General features: G+C 39.8%; 1 pseudogene; it reads right to left on the bottom strand.

The window, feature by feature from the left end:
* Window positions 1-1,002: 1,002 nt before the first annotated feature.
* LOC119036555 (pre-mRNA-splicing regulator WTAP-like) lies at window positions 1,003-8,683 on the bottom strand (annotated as a pseudogene).
* Window positions 8,684-8,995: the final 312 nt, after the last annotated feature.

The following is an 8,995-nucleotide window of genomic DNA, read 5'->3' on the forward strand; positions in this document are numbered from 1 at the left end:
CATAAAAAAGATCCAGTAATAAATAAAGGACAGACTAATTGAAATAAAGAACAATTTACAAGGTAACAACAAGAGAGTGGATGAAATCAAGAGCCAAATCAATAATTTTGAGCACAAGGAATCAAAAAGTCACCAATCAGGAGTACAAGAAGAAAAAAGAATAAAAAAAAACTGAGTATAGTATAAGTAGCCTCTGGGGCAACTTTAAGAGGTCCAACATTCACATCATAGGGGTGCCAGAAGGAGACAAGAAAGAGCAGGAAACTGGAACTTTTTGAAAAGATAGTGAAAGAAAACTTCCCTAATTTGCTGAAGGAAATAGACATGCAAGTCCAGGAACACACAGTCCCAAACAAGATGGAGGTGAAGAGGCCCACTCTAAGATATATCATAATTAAAATGCCAAAGATTAAAGATAAAGAGAGAATCATAACAGTAGCAAGAGAAAAGAAGTTAGTTACTTGCAAGGGAGTTCCCATAAGACTGTCAGCTGATTTCCAGGCTAGAAGGGACTGGCAAGAAATATTCAAAGTCGCAAGAAGCAGGGATCTACAGTGAAGATTGTTCTACCCAGCAAAGCTATCATTTCGAATCAAAGGGCAGATAAGGAGCTTCCCAGACAAGAAAAAAATAAAGGAGCCCTGGCTGGTGTGGCTTAGTGGACTGAGCATGGGCTGGGAACTAAGGGGTTGCTGGTTCGATTCCCAGTTGGGGCACATGCCCCTATTCGATTCCTGGGTTGCAGGCCAGGTCCCCAGTGGGGGCCATGTAAGAGGCAACCACTCATTGATGTTTCTCTCTTTCTCCCTCCTTTGCCCTTTCTCTAAAAATAAATAAATAAATTTTAAAAAGAAAAAGAAAAAACGAAAGGAGTTCATCATCACCAAACCATTATTATGTAACATGCTAAAGGGTTATAAGAAAAAGATCAAAACTTTGAATAATAAAATGGCAAAAAATACAAACCTACTAACAACTGAATCTAAAAAGCAAGCAAACAATCTAAAAATCTAAGGAAACAAGAAGAACAGAGACAGAATCATGGATACGGAGAGTGTTTTGATGGTTGCCAAATGGGAGGTTCCCCTGGCGGCCTGGGGGAATGGGTGAAGAGATTCGGGTGATTAAGAAGTACAAATAGCCGTGGCTGGGTGACTCAGTGGTTGGAGTGGTGTCCCATGCACCAAATAGTTTCAGGTTTAGTTTCTGGTCAGGGCAGGTAGAGGAAGCAGCCTATCGATGTCTGGCTCTCTGTCTGTCTCTCTCTAAAATCAATAGGAATGTCCTCAGGTGATGATTAAAAAATTAAATGTGCAAATAGGTAGTTACAGGATAGCCATGGGGGTGTAAAGTATAGAATAGAGAGTATAGTAGCCAAAAAACCATGGACACATGACCCACGGACATGAACAGTAGTTGGAATATTGACTGAGGGAGTGGGGGTACTGGGTGGAGGAGGGCAAAGGGGGAAAAAATTGGGACAACTGCAGTAGCATAATCAATAAAATATGATAAAAAAAAGGAAATCCCAGCATGACCTAACTGGGATCTCTACTGAGGGTCTCGTGAGGCTGACATCAAGCTGTTTGTCAGTGCTGTGGTCTTACTTGTGGCTGGAGGGCTCTTCTTAGCTTTTTAGGCTATTAACAGAATTCAGCCACTTGTGGTTATAAAATGATCAACACTGTAAGTTTATTGCTAGTTGATGGCTAGTGTTGCTCTCAGGTTTTAAAGGCCATCCACACAGCCCTGACTGGTGTGGCTCAGTTGGTTGGTTATCATTCCACAAAGCAAAAGTTTTGATTCCTGGCCAGTGTACATTCCTGGGTTGCAGGTTTGGTTCCTGATGAGGGTACGTGCTAGAGGCAGCATCCAGTGTTTCTCTCTCACATCCATGTTTCTCTTCCTCTCTTTCTCCCTCCCTTCCTCTCATTCTAGAAATAAATAAATAAAATATTTTAAGAAAGGCCACCTTCAGGTCTTAGTTCATGACCCTATCCAAAGAAAATTGATGACATGGCTACCCAGCAGAAGAGTCGCTGATAATTCCATTCTCTTTTAGAGTCCTCATCTAATTATGTCAACTGCACCTAGAATAATTTACCTTTGGATTTACTTAAAGTCAATTGATTGGGGAATTTATATCTGCAAAATTCTTTTTGCCATTTAGCACAGCATAACTATGAAGTAATATTCCATCCTTTTCCACAGTCCATCAGATTCTGATGACATTTTAAGAGGAGGGGTCACATAAAATGGGTGCTCCAGGGAGTATCCTACAGGCCGTTTTAGAAACTTACCTATCATAGACCTCTAAGTTCAAGTGTACCTTGCTAGAAAGACTATTACCCTGTGTTTTTAATTTTTTATGATGAAAATATTTATTTAGGTTTGATCAATACAGGTAAGATATACTGGAGTCACAGAACAGTATGCATTAACGGTACAATAGTTCAAAAAAACTGGGTAACTGCACACGAACTTCTTAAACATTTAGTCACCTAAAGCAAAAATGCACGGATATATGGCGGAAACAACTGTAACTTTGAAACTCTATAGGACTCCACCAGCAAGTCCAGTTGATAGCGATAAAACCACTGTCCTGGGCAGTCTCGGCAGTCATAGTCCCAGGTCTACTCTAACAGGACTGAATGGTGTGTAAGGACAGAGACAGCACGAGAAGGAATACCCTTGCACAGCATAGGTTCTAGGTGGGCGCTGATTTATAAAGTCATCGTCATATTATACTTTAAGAAAAGATTTCCATTTACAACTTCACATTAACTCATATAAAAATAACCTGACCCTACACAAAATGTTGTTTTAGCCACAAAGTAATTGACTTACAATTTTCAAAGGGGCAGAGGTATTGAAGCAAAAGAAAAAAAATGAAAAACACACACACACCCAGAAAAAAGGCAAATTGTGATAAAGTGTGCATTAATTTTCTGCACAGTATTCTTTCCCAAATTAAATGACACTGTATAAATATTTCTGGAAAAATATCACACAACTGAACCCTGTATATTTTACACATGAGTTCAAGCCATTCTGAATGTGGCAGGAACCCATGATTAGAGTCTATGCCATTTGAGTCGGGTGTGAGAGGGTGTTCACTGCCCCTGGGGGAGTCTACACTTTCATACCCAGCACTGAGTTGGTTTATGTAACTACTCCCTCTGCCAGTTCTCTCTGAACTGGTGGAGGCCTTATTACTGTTCCCTGGAGAAGAAGAAAACCATCTGAGGTTGTATCTCCCTCCCTATGAAATCCAGAGTCCTCTGTCAGGAGGAACTGCCATTACTTGGTCCTTCGGCCAGTGGACTGCAGTCTTTAGTTGGGGCCTCTGCCTGCACTACTGGCTGGGAAGATGTAGGGCTGCCGGTACTTGGGGCTGGGGTACCTGTACCTGCTGCTGTTGGTACTGGGCCAGTCACTGGCCTGTGCCTTTCCGTTGTTGCTGAAGAACTAGAATGGTACTGTGCATATCCTCTTCTTCTTTGTCAAGTTGAATGATGGAGTCAATCAGCTCATCCTGACTACTTTTAAGCTCCTTACTATATTTCTTCTGTAAAGCCAATCTTCTGTAAGTTGCACAGCATATCCCTGGGACAGCTGCTTTCCAAGCTCTTGGTTCTTCTGGATAAGCATTCTACACTTTTGGCCTGTTTGGTTTTCTTTCTTTTTTTTTTCCTCATCACAAAATGTCTCATGCCAGCCCACAGTTCTAATACATCCTTTCCCCCAATCTTCTGGCAGGCACCTGTGAAACTGTCCCACTTAATTTCTACCTCAATATGCTAAAACAAAGCATCAAATAGTAACAAGTGTCAAATCTCCTCGTGTTTTGTGATCCCAGATAGAAAACAGAGGCACGGCCTTTTCCTTTCCTTTGAAGAGTATAGTAAGATTTTTTCCAAAATCAATCAGCTCTCCATAGCCCTCCCAAAATCAAAGTGTTCAAAGTACAAGAAATTATCATAGTATTCCTTGAACTTAAAATTAAAAAAAAAAGTTATTTCAAGGCACATTTAATTTAATACTGAGTGTGATACAAAAGGCCCCATACACTGACAGAACACCTTCCCCCATTAACACCAACGACAATGCTCTTTCAACATGTGCCTGTTGAATGGAATGGGGATTTAATAAACTTCACTACCAAAAAAACCATAATGCAATGAGTCTCATCACAGTCAATACCCTTGTACAGTCTAGTTGTGAAATAAATGTTTAAAATGCTCCAAACTTCTAACCTGAAGTTTAATACCACACTTTCATGTTTGTGCAGTTCTTGGTGAGATTATCTATCAGCAACCATTCTCAAAAATACAATAAAAATGAACTGTTAAAAAGAAAAATTTGGAATGCTATTATCAGAGGAATAGTACCATTTTTAATTGTATTTTTAAAATGAACATTTATTCCCTCTCTAACCCCTATAACACCTTTGCCCCCCACCCCTGAATCAGCACACTGTTGTCCGTGACCAGGGGTTCTTATTTTTTATGTGATCATTCAAACCCCTCCCACCCCAGAGCTGTCATCTCTCCCCGTCTATGAGTCTGTCTCTATTTTGCTTGTCAGTTTGTTGATTAGATTGCACATACGAGTGGAATCATAAGGTATTTTTCTTTCTCTTAGTGGCTTATTTTACTTAGCAACATTCTCTGTGAGTCCATCCCTGCTGTTGCAAAAGGTAAGATTTCCTTCATTTTTACAGCTGAGTAGTATTCCATTGTGTAAATATTGCATAGCTGTTTTAGCTATTCATCTACTGATGGACACTTGGGCTCTTTCTAAATCTTGGCTATTGTAAATAATGCTGCAATGAACATAGGGTGCTTATATACTTTTGAATTAGTGTTTCAGGTTTCTTCGGAAAAATTCCCAGGAGTGGAATCACTGAGTCAAAGGGCAGATCCACTTTTAATTTTTTGAGGTATCCCCATACAGCTTTTCACAGTGGCTGCTCCAGTCTGCATTCCTACCAACAGTTCAAAAGGGCTCCCCTTTCTCCACATCATCACCAGCTCTTTTGTTTGTTGATTTATTTATTTTTAAAGATTTTATTTATTTATCATTAGAGGGGAAGGGAAGGAAAGAAGGGGAGAAATATCAATGTGTGGTTGCCCCTCATGCGTCCCCTGCTGGGAACTGGCCTGCAACCCAGGCATGTGTCCTGACTGGGAATCGAACCACGATCATGTGGTTTGCAGGCCCGCGCTCATGTTTGTTGATTTATTGATGTAGGTTTGTTGATTTATTGAGTTAGGTTATTCTTCATTGTGGTTTTGATTTGCAATTCTCTGATGATTCCTGATGTGGAGCATCTTTTCCCACCTCTCATTTTACATAATTCCTGCAATGTTATTCTCTTCCTCCATTCATGCCAAGTTATAGAGGGTGACATGGCCAATCAGTATGTTTTAGCTCCTTATTAGTGACTTATTTAGATATAGTAGGCACATGACAAGAGACAAGTAAGAGTGGTTTCTGGAAATGTGCTTGGAATTTATTATTGAGAATGAGAAACTCCCTCTTTCCACTGGGAGAGTTGGTTGTAGGGTGAGATAATTATGGAATTGCTTTGGAGCTGGCATATTAGAGAAATGTCTAAAAATAAATTCCCCCCAAAAAATCAAAGTCAGGATGCCTCAGAAGGCCTGTTGACATTGTCGGAGACCTTTGTAGTTAAAGCCAAATCTGGTTTCATTTTTCATTTAAGAAAACCATTACTATATTTTCTACTGGTACTGCTTCTACTAATGCCATTATTATTACTACTACTATTTGCATTAAGTCTGTTTCCTCAATCGACACTCAACAATTCTGAGATTTCATATACTTAAAATTTCCATGGGAAAGGAAAATCAAGTTTAAGACTGCAATGTATTTGGAGATACAGAAATACTATACTTCAAGTAACAGTATGAATTTAAATTGGGAATGACTGATCCCAGTGCTTATTTGATGTGTCTTCCTTCATTTTCAAGGTGAAGAATGATCCTTAGTAAACAACCACAAATAAAGCTACTGTGGTAGTGTTAAGATAACGGCATTAGTGAGGAGCAGAATTCATGGATACATATGGATGAGAAGGAGAGAGATTTATTTTAAGGAGTTGGTTTATGTGGTTTTGCAGGCTGGAAAGTCTGAAGTTTGTAAAGCAGGCCAGTAGGCTGCAAGCTCAGGCAGGTAACCATGTAGCAGTTTTGAGAATTCCTTCTGTCTTGGGAGTCTTCACTCTTAAGATTGGATGAAGCCCACCCACGTTCTAAGGAGTATTCTCTTTTTCTTAAAGTTTAGGATTTAGATGTTAATCGCATCCAATAAAATACATTCATATCAACATCTAGATGGGTTAGCCAAATTGACACATTAAACTAACCATCAAAAGAACTGAGCAACTCGATATTGTTTTCCCCTTGCTTATTCATACTCTCAATAAAAAGAAAAATAGTTGCATAACCAAAAGCTTTTAATTTTCTCATTAATCTGAGATTACTCATGCCATATTTGCTGAAGATATTTAGAATACTAATCTTATTCCTATTACTATTCATGATAAAAATCTTGTTCTTATTTTCTCCAGCAAAATTTCATCATATTTCCAATAGCAAAGTCAATAGCTATGGATGCAATCCTAGATGTTACGAAATCTGAGATACTTCACCTGACTTTAACTATTAGTATGTGCTACAATGATGTACCTAGAACTCAAAAATAGCACTTAAAGAACCTTAGAATTTCTCCATTGATGTTCTTAATTTATAGGTGAGAAAACTAAGGCCCACAGAATTAAATAATTGGTCGATGGTTACCCACTGTTTAGTGGTTGCTTTGGGACTAACATTCAGTGTAAGTAACCTCAATGATAGTTTTCTTATCATATTGCCTCCTTAAGATAAATATTTTATATTTTTACTTTCTTTTTCTTTTAAATATATTTTATTGATTATGCTAGTACAGTTGTTCCATTTTCCTCCTTCATTTCCATCCACCCTCACACCCCCTCCCGCCCACATTCCCCAGCTTTAGTTCATGTCCATGTGTCACAAGTTCTTTAGCTTCTACATTTCCCATACTATTCTTGCCCTCCCCCTGTTTATTTTCTACCTACCATCTATGCTACTTACTCTCTATACCTTTCCCCCCTCTCTCCTCCCCCCACTCCCCTGTTGCTAACCCTACATGCGATCTCCATTTCTGTGGTCCTGTTCCTGTTCTGCTTTCCACTTAGTTTGCTTTTGTTTTAGGTGTGGTTGTTAATAATTGTGAGTTTGCTGTCACTATACTATACATGTTTTTTATCTTCTTTTTCTTAGATAAATCTCTTTAAGATTTCATAAAATAAGAGCTTGGTGATGATGAACTCCTTGAACTTGACCTTATCTGAGAAGCACTTTATCTGCCCTTCCATTTTAAATGAAAGCTTTGCTGGATAGAGCAATCTTGGATGTAGGTTCTTGCCTTTCATGACTTGGAATACTTCTTTCCAGCCTCTTCTTATCTGTAAGGTCTCTTTTGAGAAATCAGCTTATGGGAACTCCTTTGTAGGTAACTGAGGTAACTGTCTCATTATTTCTTGCTGCTTCTAGGATTCTCTCCTTCATTTTAATCTTGGGTAATGTAATTATGTTGTGCCTTGCTGAGTTCCTCCTTGGTTCCAAATTCTTTGGGACTCTCTGAGCTCCCTAAACTTCCTGAAAGTCTCTTTCCTTTGCCAGATTGGGGAAGTTCTCCTTTATTATTTGTTCAAATAAGTTTTCCACTTGTTGCTCTTCCTTTTCCCCTTCTGGTACCCCTATAATTCAGATGCTGGAATGTTTAAAGATGTCCTGAAGGTTCCTAAGCCTCTCCTCATTTTTTTGAATTCTTGTTTCTTTATCTGTTCTGGTTGAGTGTTTCTTTCTTCCTTCTGGTCCACTCAATTGATTTGAGTCCCAGTTTCCTTTTCATCACTATTGGTTTCCTGTGCATTTTCCTTCATTTTGCTTAGTTTAGCCTTCACTTGTTCATCTAATTTATGACTAAAATCAACCAGCTCTGTGAGCATCCTGATTACCAGTGTTTTGATTGGTGCATCTGATAGATTGGCTCTCTCTTAGTTGCTTAGAAGTATCGACTCTGGGGCTTTGAGCTGTTTTTGTGCTTAAGCCATAATGGTTTGGTCTGTTTATGCCAGTTATGTATGAGGAGCAGAACCTTAGGTGTTCACCATGGTGGAACAACCCAAGTTTCTGGGTTGTGATGCTGTATATGGGGGCAGGGCCCGAGAGGGAAAAAATGGTGCTTTGTTCCACTCTCTGTTGCACCTCAGTTTCTTCCGCTGCTCCCCCCAAGCAAACTGGGCCTTTCTGGTGTTGATTCCCATGTGGGTGGGCTTGTGTGCATTCTAGGACCCTGTGGGTTTCTCCAATGAACTCTCCTGTGAGGCTGGGAGTCTCTCTGAGTACCTCAACCCACACAGGTATTTTCAATTGGTGTTTTGAGGCTTTATTTCCCTGTGCTGGGACCTTGGGTTGCGCGGTTTGTCTTGCTCCCAGTTTTGCCTGGTTTATCTGTGCATGAATGTGTGACTGCCTGGTCAGCCAGCCACCTTGCACATGGTGCCCCGCTTCACAATCATTGCCTTGCTCTGCCTGTTGCCACACTGCATCCGGGGTCTGCCAGCTTCCATCTTGCATACCCTGGGTTTGTGAGTTGCTGCCTTGTGTGCCGGTGCCAAGGTTTTTTTTTCTGAGACCCCTCTCTGCCCGACTGCCTGACTCTGCCCCTCCTACCAGTCTGGATGAATATGTCTATTTTAACTCCTTGGTTTTCAGACTTGATACAGTTCAATTTTCTGTCAGTTCTGGATGTTATTTTGTTTATAAATTGTTGTTGTCCTAATTTTGGTGGTGCAAGGAGGCACAGTATGTCTACCTTTGCCTCCTTCTTGGCTGGAAGTCTATCTTTCTACTTTCTATTTAAAAAAATTATTAAAAAAATT

Source organism: Artibeus jamaicensis, unplaced genomic scaffold, assembly GCF_021234435.1.
Source record: "Artibeus jamaicensis isolate MK-2021 breed Jamaican fruit bat unplaced genomic scaffold, CSHL_Jam_final contig_3126, whole genome shotgun sequence".
Taxonomy (NCBI): Eukaryota; Metazoa; Chordata; class Mammalia; order Chiroptera; family Phyllostomidae; genus Artibeus; species Artibeus jamaicensis.